This window comes from Solanum pennellii, chromosome 1 (assembly GCF_001406875.1).
Source record: "Solanum pennellii chromosome 1, SPENNV200".
In the NCBI taxonomy this organism is placed as follows: Eukaryota; Viridiplantae; Streptophyta; class Magnoliopsida; order Solanales; family Solanaceae; genus Solanum; species Solanum pennellii.
Genome location: NC_028637.1, coordinates 76,294,725 through 76,317,282, shown reverse-complemented (window position 1 = coordinate 76,317,282; position 22,558 = coordinate 76,294,725). Strand labels below are relative to the sequence as shown.

Sequence of the window (22,558 nt, the reverse complement as noted above, 5' to 3'; positions counted from 1 at the left end):
TAAAATGTGCCTAGACATCATTAATTATGCTTGTAATAATAATTTACCTATTTATATTTAATACCTTTTGATTGTTTGTATATAATTAAATTTGCTATTTCTTGTTTAGTTATATCCATATAATATAAAAAAAAGTAAATTGTAGCTATTTTTTTTAAATATATATTGATGTTTGCTATATTCTGTAGTTTTTCTTATTTGTAAAGCCCAAATTAATGATTCAGTCCAAATGATCATGGATTTAATTCAAATTTCATATGAGTTTAACCCAATACAATTTATGTGTCTACAAATTCCCCTTATTCAAGACTTGTCGACGTGTAGGCGTGCCGAAGTTTGGCGACAAGACGGTGCAGTATTGATGAGTATGTTTTCATTTTTTGAGACTTGTCAACGTGTAGGCGTAATGACCCGAGAAACTATTTTCTTGAAAACTTTTATGGAATTATTGTTTTACCCCTCTTGATAGTTATTTGGAATCAGTGGTTGAAAGTGGGTTTGAAAATTTAAACTATTTATTTAGCTATGATTATTTAATTAATAAATATTTATTAATTATTTAAATTAGTTTAATTAATGTGTGATTTTAAGTAATTAATTTTAGTTGGTGGCTAATGGGCTAAGTCTATAAAAAGGGTTTAAAAACTAAATTTAAGTAAGAGGGTTTAATATTTGTAAACCATAAATTAGTGAGAACAAAAGTAACATCCGGAAAGGAAGACCTTGGAGCGGCACAATCTAAGGGACGACTCTATTCAGGCAAGATGCATATGTAATTATATAGTTCCATTTCATGATGAATAAGGGTAGGGATAAAAATTATTATTATTATATTAATTAGGGAGAAGTGAGTTTCACATTATTGCAGTGAATATGAGGTTATTTCCTTTTGAATTTGTTGACAAAGATTAGAATAGAGACAAATTACTCCAGTGCTACGTGGGGGATTATAACTTGATGGGTTAGAAAGTAGTAGTAACGAATTGATGTTCTTTTGTAAGTATAACTTGATTGTAGGAAGTATTAAACAATTATTACTTTTTGTAGTTGAAGTTACGTACGCAGTAAAGTACATGTATTTTGAGGTTATTTCTTTTTAGATTTTGGTTTTAGTAATGGTTTATAAGCAGCTAGTTTTCAAGTTTTGCTCAATTGAGATTTTTAACTAAATATTGGGTGCATGATATCATATGAATATCATTATATTTATGATATTTAGAAATTGGAACTTGACTTTATTCTTGAAATTCGAAAACCATGAGAATTTACACGTTAATTGGCATCAAGATTAGGAACTAACTTATAAATTAAGTGAGTTTTTGGATCTAGGCTTGACCTATAGTAATATGAGTATTGTTAATTTCGAAATCTTATTGTGATTATTAATGTAAATAGATTTCTTTGAGATAGAAGTACAACGGAAAAGGGGAAGACTCAAATCTCGAAGTGATTGTTCAATTATTTGAGGTAAGTGAATTTCGAAACTCTTGTTAAGTTTATGAAATTCATGTATTTTCCTTATGGTATGTGTTTGGGAGTAATGAGACTTGGTGAAGGGTTGACTTGTCTAACATGGTTAATTCTAATGATGAAAAGGGATAATAAAAGGCAATTTAATATATTTTTTGTATGTGATGGGTTGAGAATGGTACGAGTACGTGTGTTATAAAGACAGTTATTACTGTAGAATGTAGATTATAATCTGAGAATGCCCAAACATATGGGCATTACCTGATATATAATTGACTTAATTTATTATGTGTGATTATATTCTTTACTAAACACATATAATTGTGATAATTGAGGTGATTATATATGTGTCATAACGAAATTTGATTTATCGAGAAGTTGCATCATTCCCTTTATTTGATATCATATTGTGCACATGCATTGACATGAATTGCCTATGGAGATTGAGGTTGAGTGGAGGCAACGGAATAATCCGTTTTCAATTATGAAGTCATATTCATTGCCGATGGAGACTTAAATGGAGTACTGGAGGTAAAGGAATTATCCATTTTGTGTTACCAGGATGTATTCATTGGCGCCGATGGATACTGAAATGGAGTAGAGGCAACAAAATTATCCATTTTCTGTGTTAACAAGAGGTCTTCGCTGCCGATGGAGTCTGAAGTAGAGTACTTGAGGCAAAGAAATGATTTATTTTCTATTACTAGGACGTCTTCGTTTCCGATGGATACTGAAATCGAGTGGAGGCAAAGGTTGGAGGCTGAAATGTATTGGAAGCGAGGAATGGAGACTGAAATCGAGTGGGGGCGTAGAATGAATACTGAAATGGAGTGGAGGCAATGTAATGATTCATTTCCAATTATGAAGACAACTACGTTGCCGCTAGTGGAGACTGAGATGGAGTGAAGGCAAATCAATGATCCATTTTGTGTTATGAGGACATCTCCCATGCGTCCAATGGAGACTTAAATGGAATGGAGGCAAATGAGTGATCCATTTTCTGTTAACAGGATGGCATCGTTGCCACCAATAAAGACTGAGGAGGAGTGGATGCAATGGAGGAAAAGTGAAGGTAGTTTGTCTTTGTCATGGTAATTTTCTGACCCTAGCTGAATTTGTCAAACATGTTGGCGGAGATGATGTTGAAAAATGGTGCTGCATAGCAAAAAAAAAACAAGCGAGATGCCTGAAAAAACATTATCATCTTAGATAGTAGGAACTTAGTCTTGTACAATAACAAGGAAAGATGAAATAACAACAACGACATAAAAGCTATGCCTTTATTAAGATAATAAAGCGTTTTCAACATCATCTCCACCAGCATGTTTGACAAATTCAGCTGGGGGCAGAAAATTATCATGACAAAGACAAACTATCTTCACTTCGTCTATGTTCTTACACGAGTATAAAAGTTCTTCAATCTTCTTTCTTTTTGGTCCTAAAACTTTTGTGTAGACATTAACCATATTGTTGAGCACGAAGTTTCTGAACTTATCTGAAGCAATATTTTTCTTTGAATATACAAGTGATTTCTATTCAATTAAAGATGATTTCACATCGAGAATTCAAGGTAAAATTATAAATTATTTCCCACTTCAATTTTGGTACAAATTAAAATTGTATAAATATCTATATAAATCAATTCGTAAAATCTTGATACCTTAAGTAGGACGTTTTTGGACTTCAACCTTAGCTACACTTGAACCAACACATCCTTGCGATCCACCAGCATGGAAACATCAATGAATATTTTATTAGTTATTCACAAAAAATGATTCATTTTTTTTCGAGAGAACATCAAAATTAGCAGTCAATGAAAGCCCTAAATTTTCATTCTCTACATTCCTTGAAGTTCCTATTGTTGACACCCAATTTTGGACCTCCACATATGAATTAACTTTTGAGCTTAATTAATTTCGAACGATTTAAAATAATTAGCTTTATACAATCTAAAATGTTTTTCAAGTTATTTTAGAGTAATTTTAGTAGCTTCTATAAGTTTTAAATAGTAAATATGTTTTTATGTAATTAGTTTATTTTATAAATATTTGAAAATAATCCTAAAAAAGTTTTTAATTTTGGTAAGTATTTTATAACATTAGTTTAATTTAAATTGTGGTTAATTTTAAAAATCAACTAGTTTATGGTTGAATTAATTATTTTATTTTTTAAGATTGAGAAGCTCCTAAATTGATTATATTAATTCATCTTATTTAGATTTTAACTGAATTTAAAAATTAAATTCGATTTGGCTAAACTGATAATTCATTTAGCTAACCAATACCAAAGGACAAAATTATAGGCCTTTATAAAAGTATTTTTTTCAGCAGCCCACTCTTTTGTTCTTAATTCCCGGCCCATTTCCTTATCCCCAAAAGAAATTCATTTTTCAGCTATGTATCGTTAGGTGATTTCTGTTTTCAAGTAAAGAAAATCAGCTTGTTCCATGTATATAACTTTATTTCATTTTTCTTTTATTGTAGCTATTTTCTTCTTTTTGCTTCAAGTAAGTTAGCTTGATCCTTTATATGACAAGTTGGCAGCTCTAGCTCTCCATAAATGAGCGAGTATTGTTTCTAGCTCTAGTGTGCATTATGCTATCTTTATTTTGTTTATATTTGGGATTTTGTTATCTGCTAATTATTTGTTCATAATGTGAGCTGCTTTTGCTATGCCTTGCCTTAGCTGTTAATTATCTCACTTAGCTGTTGTGAGTTTTCAAAATTACGAATGCTCTCTTCTGTTTATCTGGTCTTACTTTATGACCATACACTTAGTTTCTCAAGTGAACTATGTGTTTATCTTCACTATGAATTAATTACTTTAAAATATACTTAGTTTCTCAAGTGAACTATGTGTTTATCTTCACAATGAATTAATTACATTACAATATGTTTTTTAGCGTTTGTGTTCCTATATTAGTTCTTTTTCCCCATATATTTGCATTTCCTTTTCACTTCAGGTGGGTGGAAACCCAAAACTTCCTTTTTGAATTAGCCTTCAACACTATTCGAGTTTCGAAAGCTGAAATAGCGAAATGGAAGCTAGAATACAGGTCCAACAATTAAAAAATCAAACTACTAACCAAATAGTAATAAATCATAATATTATATACTCACAAGTCTTTATTATAATACAACATTCATTTAACCACAATTCTTATCATACAGCTGCATCTCACTCACAATCCATCACAAACTCTTATTACCATCATACTCAACTAGCTCATTTCATCACCACGATGTCAACCATTTCACCAATATGACACCTTAAGTCTAGTTATACCAATAAAAATCAAACTAACTCAATCCCAAGTGCACTTTCTTACTAAAATCTTCAATTATCTTCACACAAGCATATCCTTTGAGACTTCTTTTATCCATAAACTTGTCATTCTGATATATATTCATTCCCTTTGACATTAAAATGAAATCATCGGTCCTTATTTTGAACCTTCGTGATACACTTATCAACTTAGCACATTAATATCGTATCAACGATTTACCACTAAAATTTTCCTTATAATACAATTCCTAACTCATTCGTCTTTAGTAACAAACTTGTTGGCTCCTCAAATATGAATGTGACATTGAACCTTATTATACAAGCATGTGATACAAAAGATAACTCCTTATGTAGTTAGTATTCACGCTTAACAATCAACGTATCCGTTTTCATATACCACTAGTACCATTTCATGAAAGTCTATTATATTCACCATCAAAACACATCATACCTACCGAGAAGATCATATCCAAATAGGTCACACATTTCTACCCATCAAATAACTGTAAAATATTATCAAATTAGTTCCATATCTAGCCCAAGCTATATATATTCTTTCGTAGGGCAGGTCGATAACAAAAGATATACACTCCGTACTTCTAACCGAGTACTTATCAGAACCATTAACTTTTGAGCTTAATTAATTTCGAACGATTTAAAATAATTAGCTTGATAAAATCTAAAATGTTTTCAAGTTATTTTAGAGTAATTTTAGTAGCTTTTATAATTTTTAAATAGTAAATATGTTTTTATGCAATTAGTTTATTCTATAAATATTTGAAAATAATCCTAAAAAAGATTTTAATTTCGGTAAGTATTTTATAACATTAGTTTAATTTAAATTTGGTTAATTTTAAAAATCAACTGGTTTATGGTTGAATTAATTATTTTATTTTTTAAGATTGAGAAGCTCCTAAATTGATTATACTAATTCATCTTATTTAGATTTTAACTGAATTAAAAAATTAAATTCGATTTGGCTAAATTAATAATTCGTTTAGCTAACCAATATCAATGGACCAAATTATGGGCCTTTATAAAAGCATTTTTTTTCAGCAGCCCACTCTTTTGTTCTCAATTCCCGGCCCATTTCCTTATCCCAAAAAGAAATTTCCAAATGATAGAGCAATAACAATTCTCTTTCTGGAGGTTTCTTCGTCCAGTTTTATTCGTTGCCTGGGAAATGGTAATATCTACTCCTTTGTTTATTTTTTATTATGTGATGAGTTTGTCTCTGTTAGGTTTTCTTTGGCTTCATTCTCACTCGGGTCGAATGTGAATGGCCATGGTTTATTATCTTTATTGGTGGAATTATTGGCTGATCATTGTGTTATTCCTTGATTAGATGTTCAAATCAGTTTGTAATTGTTTAAGTTTATCTTTCGTGTTGTTTCGAATCACATGTTCGTCTTACTTTGATTCTTATGCCTAACGTGTTCTTAAGTATTAGCTCCTTTGATGTCATTTGTTTGTTGTTAGATCCTTTGGCTCAATTTAGTTTCTTGGAAGATAAGTATGTCTCCGTTTTGCTTTGTTCGAAATCGTTTAAAGTTCATTTGGTCCAGCTGTGTGTCTTTAGGTTGTTTCTTTTTTCAAGTAAAGAAAATCAGTTTGTTCCATGTATATAATAATTTTATTTCATTTTTCTTGTACTAGCATGCCTTTTCTCTTTTATATAAAGTTATGTTAACCACTAATCATTTGTTTACCATAATGTGGTCTGCCCTTATAAATTTTATGGATAACTTATCGGTGGTCCCTTAAAGTTGGCATCAACTTTCACATGGACACTCTAAGTAAGATTTTTTCATTTTTAGCACCTCATGTCAAACCTCATTGTATCACTTTGACACTTTTATGTTTTCAAAACACATTTTATGTGTGTACATCCAGACGCCTCTTATGTGAAAAATAAACAAATCTGACACGTAGAAATTTTATTTTATTTTTTATTAAATTAGTTTTACTTTCTTTTTTGTTTCTTCCAAATCCCAAACCTCATGCCCCACCTCTTCTCTTCTTTCTTCTTGTCTTTCCTTTCCCTTTTGATTTGTTCTTCTCCTTCAAAAAGACAAAGAGCATAGATTAGTTCACAAAGAAAAATACGTTGGAGAATATGAAAAATCATATCAAATCAAAAAGTTACTATATGACGTTTTAAAGAAAATGATTTCTTGTGTTACTATGATTGAGATTTACAATGACGGATATATAAAATAAATTTCTTTTTTTTCAGTGGAGGTTGTTCTTTATTTTGTTTATCTCTTGAAATCAATTTAATTTTGTAATTTCAATGGAGAAGGTAAGAATGTAAATCAGTTTGTCCATTTGAAAGAAGTGGATTTCATTTTTTGTTTCCTTGAAATAGGTTTTGTTTTTAAATATAAATCAAGATGCAAATTCGATTTTCAAAGAAGATGAAAAAATCAAAGAGTGTAACCTAGTAAAGTATTGTAATATTTCTTTAAAACGTTGCGTGGTGATGAGGATGGTAAAAGGTGAAGAAGATGGAAGGGAAAAAGTAAAGAAGAAAAAGGAGAACAAAATATTTATAAAAAAAGTCAAAATATTTACAATAAACATCTCTAGTGCGCTTTAAATTCGTGTAGCACACATACCATGCTTAGTCAGCGAAAAGTGTTTAAAGACACAATGAGACGCAACATGAGATGTCTAAAATGAACAAAGCTTAATTGTAGTGTCTAACTGAAACTTTCTGCCATGTTTAGGGGGGCCACTAATGGGCTAGGCCTAAATTTTATTGTGGCATATATGTATGTATCTGAAAGTGTCTCTAGTATGGTCTTTTCATCCGTTTAATCATGTGTTTTGGTATTGGTACCCTACCATGCCATTTTCAATGGAAATTATTTATGTAGTTTATGTCATCATTTAACATGTTTGATTTGAATAATGATGTCATTTTTTTTAGTTCTTTGATTAAAGCTATTTTCTTCTTTTTGCTTCAAGTAAGCTAGCTTGACCCTTTAGTATGATAAGTTGGCCGCTCCAGGTCTCCATGAATGAGCGGGTACTGTTTATTGCATAAAGTGTGATGTTTGTCTAGTGTGCATTATGCTATCTCTATTTTGTTTATACGGAAAAGAGCCTAAAATATCCGTGAAGTATCAGAATTGGTACAAAGTTACTCTCCATCTACCTATTGTCTCCAAAATGCCTTTCTCATCCACCTATTGACTCCAAAATACCCTTCTCATCCAGCTTTGAGTCCAAAATTAACCACTTATATAATGATTTTAAATTTAAACCATTTAAATATTTTTTTATACACGGGAGCTCAGCTATTTATTATAATTTAACTTATTAATATAATTTATAAGCAAATCTACTACCCATCCATTACTAATTAAACCATACCTAATTAATAAGTCCGCTCCATTTCTAATGCACAACAGGAAAGCTTCTACCAATGAGTGTTTCTAAAAATTTGAGGCGAAAATGTCTACAGAAGTACATTATCAACATTTAACTCCCCAATCAAAACATAATATAATTCAAGTGTCTAAATAAATTACTGATAAACTTAACAGTCTGACTATGTTCATTTTAATTATTCATTCGCTTCAATCATGTGATGTTACTTAATCGATAATCTTTTTTTAAAAAGAATATATTAAGGTTTTAATATTTAAAACAAATAATCAATATTTATACATTTATATTAAAAATAGTGCATGAATTAATTCGAGAGGTACTTCTTCTTTACGTTTAATCATAAATTTCGAATTCAAGCTTGAAACAAAATCCTATTGAAAGTGTTTTTCTAAATAAGCGGCTCAACCTAAATTTAATTTGGGCTCCAATTTGGTTTGAATGTCATTTTTCAGGAATCGGTAATTTCGTCGTGCTTTAGTAGTGTTTAGGAATATTTTGATACTAGAAATGATTTATTAATTGGGTGGGGCTTAATTATTAATGGGTGGGTGGGGGTAGATTTATAAATGATATTTATAAATTAAATTATATCCAATAATTGAGCGCCAATTATTTTCAAAAATATTTAAATAGTTTAAATTTAAAACCGTTAAAATTAGTGGTTAATTTGAACCCAATGGTGAATAACAATGGTATTTTGGAGTCAGATGAAAAGGGCATTTTGGAGCCAATAGGTGGATGGATAATAGTAATCACCATTTCTAATATTTTAAGGGTATTGTAGGCCTTTTTTCGTTGTATATATTTGGGATCTTGTTATCTGTTAATTATTTGTTCAAAATGTGAGCTGTTTTTGCTATGCCTTGTCGTACTCTCCCTTAGCTGTTGTGAGTTTTCAAAATTAAGAAAGCTCCCTTCTCTTTATCTTGTTTTAGTTTATAACCATAGTCTTAGATTCTCAAGTGAACTATGTGTTTATCTTCATTATGAATTTATTACTGTACAGTATGTTTGTTAGCATTTGTGTCCCTATTTTAATTATTTTATTTTTTTCCATATGTTTGCATTTCCTTTGCACTTCAGGTTGGTGAAAACCCAAAACTTCTTTATCGAGTTGACCTTCATCACTATTCGAGTTTCGAAAGCTGAAATAGCGAAATGGAAGCTATAATACAGGTCCAAAAATTAATACAGGTGCTTGAAGAGCTGAATTAGGATGTATACATTGAGTATACAATCCAATATACAGGGAAAAGAACTAAAATACAGCTCATATACGACAGTATATGATCAGTGCATACGTTGATTTTTGGACACGAAAATAGGCCAAAGCCCAAGGAAAGTTGCAGCAGGTCCAGCAGGTGTAAAAATGGGCAAGGTCCATCATTGGTCATTTTGTGACTCGGGACAGGTTATGAAGATTTGGAATTTTGGCCCAAATTTGATACTCTCTTCCTTTTTACTTATATTGTATTGTTTTGACTTACTTTATTTATCCTATGGTTTAATGTAATTAAATTTCCAAGATAGTCATTTCTCTTTATATTCAAAAATATGAAAATTTATTTTATAGAAAACTACTTAGCTTTTATTTGATATTGGTCTTAATCAACACTAAAGTTATTTCCCTTTAGAAAAATCACCTTAGATCTTTTCACTTAAGATGATGATAATAATAATAATAATAATAATAATAATAATAATAATATTAATATTAATAATAATTTTAATAATAATAATAATAATAAGTAAATAACAATAAAAAAATAAATTTTTCTTTACATAATTAAAATTTTGAAAGTTATTTGAAAAGTCATTTTACTCAAATCGCCGGTCAACCGCAGGTAAGCGGGCATTCCGAGGGCCTAACACCTTACATTGAACTTCGAACCTATTTTTCAAATTTATTTTATCTGTTTAAATCTTTTTGAAAAACGCAGAGTTTTTCTTGATCTTTACTAAAAAATTAAGTGGTGACTCTATTTCTTTTGAAAATTCAATTTCTCTTAAATCATAAATCTAATCGATTTTGTCAAAAACTTAGTCATTTTTCTTTATATTTTATTTTTTCGAGTAAAACACCTATATTTTCTTTAGCTTTATCCATGTTAGAAAAATCTAAAAAACTGTAAAAGCTATTGCATTTTGAACTAAAAAAAATATAAAATGGGAAAAGAAAAACTCCATAAAGCTTCAGGGTGGAGAAAATATTAGGACATTTGGGAGCTTATAAGGGAGAAGATTTATGGGTGGGAAGGTACAAAAAGCGTGAAGCATTATTTCATTTTCATTGATTTATTAAATGACAAAATAGCTGCTGAAAAGTGATACATGGTTGTTTTTGGAATAATATGACCACGTGATTTAGGAAGGACCTTGGAAATTGATCCCAAGAGGTAACCGCTTAATAGTGAGTGACACATGTCAATTATAAATTCATTCTATAATTATTATTTTTACCATTTTAAAAAGAGTAAAAAGTTAAATTTATTTTTTTTTACTTTGTTTTATTGGTCAAATTGATTAAATGTTATATTATTCTATAATTTCTCCTTTGAATATTATTCAATTTAATAGGGTAATACTGTAAATTTAATTTGTATAGAGCTTAATAAATGTCTTTTTCATGAGTTTTTGAAATTATAATTGTGTCTAATTTTGGTCTCTCGATACATATATTTTCCGCGTCTAATTACATGTATCTCATATATACATGATTTAAAATTTGGTATAATTTATTCTAAATACATTGAATTTAAGTGTATTCCTCTCTCTCTTTATATATATTATTAATTACCACCGATTAGAATCTCTACCTACCATATATAGTTAATTACACATTATATTTGTATATTATTTTCTTTAATTGTATTTACCATGTTAAATAATTTGACATGCATAGTTTTCTTGTAATCTTCTAAGGAGATAATATTCTTCATTCTAAAGGAATAAAAATGGCCAAACATATATGCAGATCCTTAAACTTGTCATTAAATTTTATTTTGACATTCCAACTCAACCTTGTTCCATTTTAACCCTTCAACTCCAATTTTTACGTTCCATTACTCAAGGTTTTTCTCTTGTTCATATGATATCATAGCCTCTTCAATCTTTCTAAAGAATCAAAGAGATTCCGTTGTAAATGGGTGACTATTACTCATGCATTGTTGCCGTCTTGTCACGCCTGGAGCCTACACCCTGGATGTGGCCGAACCTCGAAGACCATTTCTGGCCGCAAAGCGAACCCTTGGCCTGACTTACTTAACTCAGTGGAAATCTAAACTAAACTTAAACAGGAATAAAACATATTTAAAAAAAATATATTTCATAAATTAATCTGGCCAAAATGGCACTTAAGTCTCAGCAAGTAAAATAACTCCAAACTGGACTACTCACCGTCTTCAAAGCCTCTAAACTGAGTGAAGAGGGATGTTGGGATAGACCTCACAATATACTAAAGCTAAACTAGTAAAGCAATGAAAAAGACGTCCTCTGGAATGCAAAGAGACTCACCACTAACTCTGGAACTCAATTTGGATCAACGAAGCGCTGCATGCTGATCCTGATTACCTGCTTCTGCATTATAAAAGGATGCAGGTCAACTGACATTAGTACATTGAATGTACGAGTATGCGAGTTGGAGTGCTAAACACAACTATAAAGCTTGAAATGGAGTAAGCATGAATTTACCTTGGCTCTACTTAACTCATAAGATAACAACTCAATATAAAACAGTAACGACATATGCAATGTATATTTATGTAAAATTGATAAAATAGTGTATTTCTTAGTTCATTAAAGATATAACGATAACAAACTCAGCTTTACTTATATATGAAAGTAATATAGTTCCGGCGGGAATTTCTCTAACCGACAACCACCACTATGAGCCTAAGTGGTGATACAACGTCATGCCCACGCTGCCAGAACTGTTCTATACTTTGTCGTTGCATAAAACATCCTCTACCTAGTGGATCCACTGGCTAACCTTAAGTGATCATCTAAAAAGTATGTCACTTTAATACCCATGATGGCTACATGGTTTACATGGGGACTTGATTTATCTTAACTCTCATTCCCACATCAGTGCTCAATACTACTCCAAAAATGTAATTTAGCTCACAGTTTTAATAAAACTTCCTTTATCTTAAAATGCTCCTTTTGGAAACAATGTTCCCCTCTTTAGTTTAATACTCTTTTGAATTCTTAGTTTCCTTTTAACTTAAATGTAAAAACATTTATCAGCCTTTAGGGAATACTTAGTCCCCTTTATAACTTTAGAGGAATGACCTCAACTCTTGCTCTTACTTAACTTGAAAATTTAACTCTTAGGGAAACCTTAGTTCCTCTATACCTTTTTGAGAAATGAACTCAACCTTTACTCTTTTCATTTACTCCAACTTGAGCCTTAAAACAAATTAAAAACGTTTAAGTAAGATTCTAAGAACTTTGAAAACATTACTCTTACTCACTTTATAACTTTAGACTTAACTTCTTACTTTCTTGACTTTGGTTCTAACTTCCCTTGAATTTGGATTATGGATTCAAGGATCATGATCTCATGTTTATGGATATTTCATGATGTTTATATGTAATCTAGAGTGTTGGAATCAACTAGGAATGAAGGGTACATCACTTAGGAACTAGTACGAAAAGATAGGGAAAGAACGGGGTCTCCAGGGGTTATTGGCGCTCTGAGAGGTGTGGAGAGCCAGGGCCTATTGGACAAACCCTGGTCGGGGGCGCTATGGCTGGCGCGCTGCGCCAGGGCCTTTCAGACAGAGCCTTCCTTGAGGCGCGGCTCCCCAAGGGGTGTCTGACGGGACCTCCGACTTTTATTCTTCGTTTTTCATATGTAAACCTTCCAAACTCCCATGAATCCCTCCCCAAACACTTAGGATCCCTAATTAACACATTACCCAATAGTTTAGACCCGAAAGAAGTACAGAAACATGAATCAAAACTAATAGATATTCTATAATTCAATCAATAAGAACTTCACAACTTTTCATCAAGAACTTCAAGATTTTCATTCAAATAACTCTAAATTGTTGTATTGAATCAAGTTGTAGGGTGGTTTAAAGGAACCAACACCGAATGATCTCACATACCTTTATAGAGATCACCCCCGACGAAATCCACGCAACGATCTTGGCGTTCATGGATGATTCTTGGTCTTCATATTCTTTTCTCATTTTCTCCCAAACCCTAAGCATTCTTAAATATTGAAAAACTTATTTCGGACTTGTTTTCACCCCTAATATAACCTTAAAAGAATCAGGAAATACTAGGGTGAAAAGACAACTTTGCCTTTACTAAAATTCGGATTGGACTTTCCTCAGTCCAATAACCAAACTTCTGAAAGACATTTCTTCCTCATACGACATCGGAGTTGTGCAAACTCGGCAGTGTTGGAAATATCTTCTCAAGGTATATCCAACCATATAAAGAACTCACCCAAACTTCTTTTGAGATGGAAGTTACGGCCGTTTAAAAATGACCAAAACTCGCTAAAATTTTTTCCAGATTTCCTTACTTATTTGAAAAGATAATTATTCTTGGCGTCTTAGCTTATTCTTAGTTAATTCTAGTTTCGCGATATTAGATGTCTATCCAACAATTATATAAGCAAAAGTTAGGTAACTACGTATCTTTCTGGTGATGCTCTCTCATGATCGATTTTTATAGCACCATGCCACATTTTCGGTGATTTCTTTCCCATATCTGATTTCGTGTAGCTCTGTACCATATTTTCAGTTATTTTAAGAGAATTATGGTAGGTAGATATTGTAATTGATGGTGATTAGCATCCCCTCAAACTAATGGTGGTCAACCAACAGTAATACACTGTTTGAATGGTTGTAGCCTGTTGTATTGTATTGTGTTATTAGTTTAAATATAATATTACGTAATTAACTTTATATGGAATATGATTGTGAAATTTGAGTGTCAACTATGAAGTCACTATAAAGAGTCTGAAGTCTGAAGTGTTAACATTAAAGGCTAAGAGTGCCTAAGACCTTAAGTGATATAAATGCAATTAATTGAATTTCGTATCGAGTTATTAGGCACCCAATAAGAAATATGATCAAACGAGACCCAAATCGATAAGCCCATAAGAAGTTTATAGTAAATTGAAACTCAAACTGTTAACCCATTAACCCGAACCATTGACCCAATAACCAAATTATCGATTTGGATAATCAATTTTGCTTTGACCCTGAATATGAATTATTCTGTTTTTAAATACCTCTTGACATTAAAAGAAGGTTTCATCATAAACAAATTTAGGATAATAAAAATACAAAATTATCAGAAAGTGATTCATGACAGGATTTTTGGGTTTGCATTTTAAAATTGCCTTTTTTTTTGTTAAAACAAATTTACCGCTAGTGAGAGCATCTAGCGGTTTTTTATTGAAAATAAAAAAATATCGATAGGGATAAGTCCAAGCAAGTGGGTCTAGGCCTTACCTTACTATTGCTAATGAGATAACAAGTCTGTACTAATTAACAAGCATGGAGAAAATAAGAACTAGAGAAAACTAGATATTCTATGATCATCACCAAGTTTATACTTCTCACTATGATGATATTACAAATGAGGATGCTTAAGTAATGCAAGAATATAAAAGCTAGGAATAAAGATGAGTTATCCAACTCAAACTTCAGTTGATATATGTATGAACTAAAAAAAGTTGTTTGCCCGTTAGAAGTAATCTAAAGTATTTTCTTTTTATCTTCTTCTTCAACCTTTTGAAAAAATGATTGACAGTTCATCACTTCTTGTTGGATTTGTTGTATCTTGATAAAGTTGTTGTCACTGTCATATGATTTTGCTTTGCCAGTCGCACGGTAGGTGCCTCAACGTCAATATGTATAGGAGTGGAAGAACACATTGCAGCCGCACCAAGTTGCTCATTTATCTTACTAGTCAGCGTTCCAAGTAACACATATAGCTTCTGTATCTCTTTTATTTCCGGATGTTGCTGTAAGAAGCACAAGACCTGGTGCATTAACTCTTTCTTGACTTATTGTTGTAGTGTATTTCTCCTTGTTAAGTTTATCCACAATGTTTTTTTCCAGAATTGATGTTAGACGAATTTGGTAATGTTACCTCTTTTCCAGTTTATTGAAGAGAAAAAACTCTCTTTTTCTCATCCAAAATTGATCGCAAATCTCCTTCAAACTTTTCTCCGTTAATTTTTGGTTCATCGATCAGTGCACCTTCAATCTCCATAGTCAGTCTACATTCTTCGTCCTTGTGACCTTGAATTTTACATGTTATGCAGTACGTGTGCAATTTTTCATTGACAATTTTTTGCAACACCTCCTCAACGACACCTGTCTTCTCATCTATAAAAACATTCTAACTCTTTCCGGAAGAGATGATAATAGATTAACCTCCACCTTTACCGTAGCTGCACTAGGCCTTGACTTACTAGTTGTTGCCTTATCAACTTGTAGGGGAACACATAACTAATTGAAATGCTATTTTCCACTATTGTTCTTTATATCATTTTCAAACTATTCTCCTATAAAATGTTAAATAGTTAAGAACCTCATTAAATGAAGGATATATTTGAATTGTCCGAACAATTCTCTTAAGTTTCGAATAACTCATTTATTTTAAAATTCTAAAAAATTCTCAAAAATTCACTCAATAAAGACCAAAATAATAAATCTATATCTTTTAACAAATTCTCATAAACTGGCCACAATGATTTTGTGTTAATGGTGTAGGAATTAACGAGTTTAAGGATTTTTTTAATTAGGTTTGCTTGCTAAATATGAAAAATAATGTGTTAAATTTATTTTTAAAACGATAGTGAGAATTTAGCTTTTCGATGTGAAATTAAATTTCATCAAATACTAAGTTTTAATTTTTAATTCGGTAATTCAATAATATATATCAAATAGCAAAACATCATATTTTAAACTTGAATGAGAAAATAACTTTTAATATTGCATAACTTAAAATAGAGAGAGATTTGTGGAATGAAATAAGGAAGGAATAAACATTGATTTTGGGTGATATGATTTATGTATGTATCCTTGGGGGTTAGGGAGTAAAATATGAGATTTTGAAAAAATTTAAAACTTGTAGGGAACAATGAATATTATGGAAATAAAAGGTGTGCATATATGCAATTTATCCTATTATTTATGTATCTTATTATATTTGAGATCATGAAGATCCTTTCGATTTAAATTGATAAATGTTGTGTTTCTACTAGATACATTAATTAAGTGTTGCCCATAAGATTTTAAATTTGCGATCAATACATTATTGTTTGGTAATTATTATGTATCAGACACATTTATTATAAGTTTGAATTTACGTATCATAATTTTTTTTAATTATGATACGTAAATTCAAATTTATAATAAATGTGTCTGATAGATAATAATTACCAAACAATAATGCATTGATCTAAAACACAAAAACTTATGGGCAACACTTACTTATTTAATGTATCTAGTAGAAATGCATTGATATAAAACTTAAAATCTTATGGGTAACACTTACTTATTTAATGTATCTAGTAGAAACACAACATTTATCAATTTAAATGGAAAGGATCTACATGATCTCAAAAAAAATAAGATACATAAATAATAATGTATGATACACTAATTATTTAGTTATGATACGTAAATTTGAATTTATACTAAACGTATCTGATACATAACAATTACCAAATAATAACCCTTTTGATAGGTTTAGTATTACATAATCAAAAGAGATGATTAGAGAATGACATCTCTACGACATTTAATCCTAAAACTGGGCATCTAAGCTTTGTCGAGGAAGAATGAGTCATTAATATGTGGAGAACTTTATCTAAATACATATTTTATTTTACTATAATTTGTAAAATTTTCTACCATTTAAGAAAATTACAATCATCTCATCTCAATATCTTTACCCCCTCTCGGATACATCACTTCCATTAAGTAATGTATATTCACAATCAGTGAACTATGTATCCGCAAGTTTTCTGATGTATCTGATATCCTATAATTTTAAGAAATTTTTGTTATTCAAGAATCAATAGAGATATAATGTAATTAGCTCTTAACACTGTAAGATTTATGTAATATTTACAATATACCATATAGCACTTCATTAAAATTATTGTAGATGGTCAATATGTTATTCATTGTGGCCCATTTTGTCAAATAGTCCGCTACTTTGTTGACTTCTCTAAAATAGTGGTGACATTAACATCATTCCTATTAATGCAAACGATCGTTTCTTTCGGAAAAATAACTTTAAACCCCCTTTAAAAATAATTTGAAACCCCCTATAAAAGTTAAAACTACAAAATATAATTAACACATAAATGTTAAAAATCTTACAAGAGATCAGGAACAAAAACACTTATAAAGGGATAATTAGGCAGTGACATTTTTATAATTTTTAGACAAATGACATACATTGCTAATATTCACTCGCCGGTTACTCATCTCCTCTCTCACACGTTGATGAACACGTAATGTTTTGAAAAACGAGTTGGAATTTAATGAATTACTTAGTTTACTGGCCCGAACTTGTATAAATTAATTTTAAACAAACTTTTTATACATAGCCCCATTATATGTTACATAGTGAAATACTTGCTTTGAATTTGTGATAGAAGGATTTCCTAACAATATATACAGAAAGTAAGGGATGTCTAAAAATAGGTAGGCCATTAAGTTACAATAATAAGTTCATATTTTTTTTCTTCAAATAATCTTTTACTACATTCAAAAATACTTAGAAAATAAGAGAAATTTATACAAATGAAATTGTTATCCTTTCATATTATTTATGAAACATAGCGCACTCATCAATCCATTTGTCTGAGTTCAAAATTATAGAACTATAACAAACTCTATTTAGATCAATTATTTAAATCATTTAGATTATAATTATCTTTTTTTTCTAACTTAGTTTCCATAAGGTTCGTACTGGCACAACTTGCCATCCTCTGATCTCGTTAACACATAATTTTAAGATTTAACAAGGAATAGAAATTCTAACTCGAAAGATAAACTTAGAAAAACTTAAAGTAGTATACCAAATTCAAACATATAAAGAGAACAACTAATATCAGGTGTTTCAATACCTATTTTAAGAATGTAGGAAAAAATGAACAACCCAAGTTGAAAAATAACTTAGTAACCCTTCAAACCTGTTACTTGCTTCTAATTAAAGGTCAAATAAACATTGGATAGAAAAAAAACAAGTAGAATGACCAGAAAACAACATTAATATAGCTTTGATATGTTCATTGGACAACAAGAACTACAAGGCCGAAATAAGGACCGTAGATGCACAGGATTTCTTTAAGGATGGGGTGGTTGTTTTGGTGATTGGATACTTAACCGGAAGGGATAAGTTAAAGGAAATTTGCCCAAGATATTTTTCCTTGCTCCACAGTACAAGAGTTTTTTTTTTTTTGAATGATGCTTTTAGGTATGTCAAAGAAAATGAGAGATTAATACCATCTCAGAAGTGATTAATGGAACTAATGATATGCAGTCAGAGGTTTTGACCCCCGATCCAGGTTGGATTTCTTTTCTAATTCAATAAATATACTTGTTCTTGTATCCTCTTAGAATATTTACTATTTCCATTATGAATACAAAACCTACTCATGTGTTTGATCCTCCAAATCTAGACCAAGCTGGCTCGCCTGCAAAAGAATTTCAACATGTTGAGGAAAAAGCCAATGACTCTTTGGAAGATGGGAGACAAGTTGCTGATGAAAAAGAGATTGATGTGGAGACCGAATAACATTTCAACGAGAACTAGCACCCTACAAATACAGAATCAACTAATTCTGTTGCCCAAGAAGATGCTCCAAAGAAGTCATATGCATCAATTGTCAGTTCACAAACAAAGAAAGGGCCAACCAAAATCTGTGCACCCACCAATACTTCCAGAATGGCTCCTCCGAAGGCTGTAAAGCAGACGGTTGCTACAGTAGCACAAACTGCAGCTCCTGAAGCATCAAATCCTACTACCCCTAGTGGAATCTATGTACCTGAAGCTAATTATGCTGAAGATGAAGGTATAATATCTTGAAGCATGTCTGAAATAAACTCATTACTTCCATCTTGTGATGGACAAATCTATATGTCAGAAAAAATGGCATAGGGATGTTCATATTTAATTTTTTTAGGAAATAAAGGAGCACAATAAGTAGATGTGTTTTGAGTTTGATCTAGATGTTGCATTATTTGATCTGGTTGCAATTGTCATGTTCATTCAGCTTCTGACTTTCTCATTGCTGGTAGTCCCAGCAAGAGCACATTGTCATCTAATTTACTTAAATTTTAAATTTTAATTAAAATCGAAGTAAATCAGATGACTATGTACTCTTACTGGGACCGTAAACAATAAGAAAATCTAAAGAAGAATAAGCATAACAATGCTAGTAGATCAAATAACCTAACATCTAGATCAAACCACATCTACTTATTATGCTACTTCATTTGCTCAAAAATTAAATATAACATGCCTATTTCATTTTTTGTCACATATAGATGTGTCCATTACATAATGGAGGTAATGAGTATATTTCAGGAAAGTTTCAAAGAAATTATACATTCATGTTCCGTATCATTAGTTTCAGGTTCATTAATTCTGCCAGGGGCTGTAATATTTGATGCTTCAAGAGCTGCAGTTTGTGCTACTGCAGCAACTTGTTGTTTTACAACCTTTGGAGGAGACATTCCGAAAGTATTTGTGGGTACCTAAAATTTGGATGGCCCTTTCTTCTTTCTGAAGTGACAATTGATGCATATGACTTCTTTTGAGATTTCGAGGATCAACGAGATGAGTAGGTTTTGGATTCAATATGAAGATAGTAAAAGATTTCAAGAGAAATCAAGAACAACTACACTTATTGATTTAGAAAAGAGATCCAACTTGGATCAGGGGTCAGAACCTCTAACTACACACCCTCAGTTTGATTAATCTTGTGCGAGATTGTATCAATCTCATTTTCTTCTACATAACTAAAAACATCACGTAAAACAAAATAACTGTTGTGTTTTGGAGCAAGGAAAAATGTCTAGCCAAATTTCCTTTTCTAACTTGCCTTCACCAAAACAATCACCCCATCCTTAAAGGAATCCTATGCATAATGCCGTCTTTTTTTCGACCTTGTAGTCCTTCTAGTCCAATGAACATATCAAAGTATTGATATTCCTCTCAAACCTTCTTATCCAATGAACATATCAAAGTATTGATATTCCTCTAAAACATCAAGAAAAGCGATAAGGTCTTAAATATGCATAATTTACCTATGAGCTAATTAAATTATTTTCATATTCTATTTTAAATTACAAAAATTTCTTATAATTTATGGATTTCGAATACATTACTAGACTTCCTGATACATCAATGGACTTTTGGATACATAGGTGAGGGATGTATCAGAGAGGGGATATGACATACAGATACATTAGCAGATATCCGGATACATAGATTAGTGGAGTGATGTACTATAGAGGGATATGATGTATCAAAAGAAAAGGAGAGGGATGTATCCGAGAAGAAATTTTAATTTTTTTAAATGATAGATAATTTTAAAATTTTTTCTAAAATAAGATGTGTTGTTTTAGGTTATTTATCCTTTTAGATTGTGAGATATGTAAATAAGATTAAACTTACAAAACATTTAGTGAAGTTTACAACTTCTATGAACCAATAATTCTTTTGTATGTTAAGTGTCTTATTTTATCCCGCTCAATCTTTATCGTTATTGTGATTTTACGCTAAGAGCTCATGCGCTTGTCATTATTATTAAATTTCACAACAGTTCTTTTATTATATTACGTCTTAAACACATATATCTAATTTTATGGGAAAAAATGTTAGTTTTATTCCATTTGAAATACACACTAAGAGTTGTCTTAACCACTTAGTTTGATCAGTAATCAACTCCTGTACGAAAACTAAACACTAATTAGTTGCCTTTTATGTTATGGCACCGTCATCAATAATAACTCAGTATTACTACCCAATTTTGAGATACACATTGCATCATGTGGAACCTCTCATGTATCAACAATTATTTCTTTCCAAAATAATGCATCAATATGCAATATCTCAACAAGAACATGAGAAATATAATAAACTTTACAAATTCATTAATATATTTTCCCACTCTAACGTTACATTGAATCACATCACAGACTATCACAACATTTATTAACATACAATTAAAAAACTTAGATTCTATTTTTTTCTTTTCTTACAATTATGTAATACAACCTTAACAAAACACCTCTACACTTTCGAAGTATTTCGTAATAGAGAGATAATTTTCATTAAGTTTTCAAATTTTGTATGTAACATACAAATTTATAAACTAAAATGTCAAAAACGTCATCGCTTTGTTTTTCAACAAAAACCATTTGTATATGTAGGAAGATATTCACAAATTTCACACAATAATAATTTTCACATCTAGTATTATTTACATGTTTCAAGACGTTCAAAAGAATTAAGTCTAAATTATGGATGCTCAAAACACACAAACATGTAACTTCTTAGCATGTTCAATTTCAACACAAATTTATGCATCAAAAGCAACCCAAATATGATTGTTTAGAAACTCATATTATTGTTATAAGTTAATGATCTCTAAAGCATTCTATCAAACAATGAGCATTTAACAAAGCATTCGGTCATCAGATTAATATCATCTATCTCAACTACTCTAAATATTGTAAAATATGTCATTTTTTAATTATGTCTAGTCGATTATTTGTAATTTTATTCCTCTCTCGTAAGATTTTAAAATATCAATGTGTTTATTAGGGTTTGGGGTTCAACCTTGAAAAGTATTTCTATGTTATTGCTCGACTAAAAAAATTCATTTCTTGCTAAATGTAAGTTGTTTTCTTTATGTGTTTAGATTTTCTATCAACGGTTATCTTTAAGGTATTCTGAGTTATAATTTTTATTTCTTGATATATCTAACAATTTATTGTTAATATATATGTTATCCCTCTTTAATTATGTGTATTTTTGTTCTTCTCTAAGATTGCAGTATTTATGTGTTGATTAGAATTTGGGGGTTGGATTTTTAAAGGGTTTCTAAGTTATTTTTTGACTTAGATTTTTCATTTGTTGATAAATCATTTTAATAATTTTGTTAAATTTTATCTTACTCAAACAAGAGGTTTCAACTTTTAATCATATTTTCGTAAGGATCATTGACTCGAATATTAAATTGTATATACCACTTTAGATAATATCAATATTTTCCATATGTGAGTTTAATAAGATGAATTTTTCAATTCTAAGAACGTTATTAGTTCTAGAATCCCTAATATATATAAATCATTTTTCTTCAACTTGGGTGTAATGCACAAGTATACTCGGTACCATCCAAATCTAACAT

At 30.6% G+C, this 22,558-nt stretch overlaps 1 pseudogene; it reads left to right on the top strand.

The window, feature by feature from the left end:
• Window positions 1–2,439: 2,439 nt before the first annotated feature.
• Window positions 2,440–19,902, top strand: LOC107023277 (annotated as a pseudogene).
• The last annotated feature ends 2,656 nt before the right edge of the window (window positions 19,903–22,558 follow it).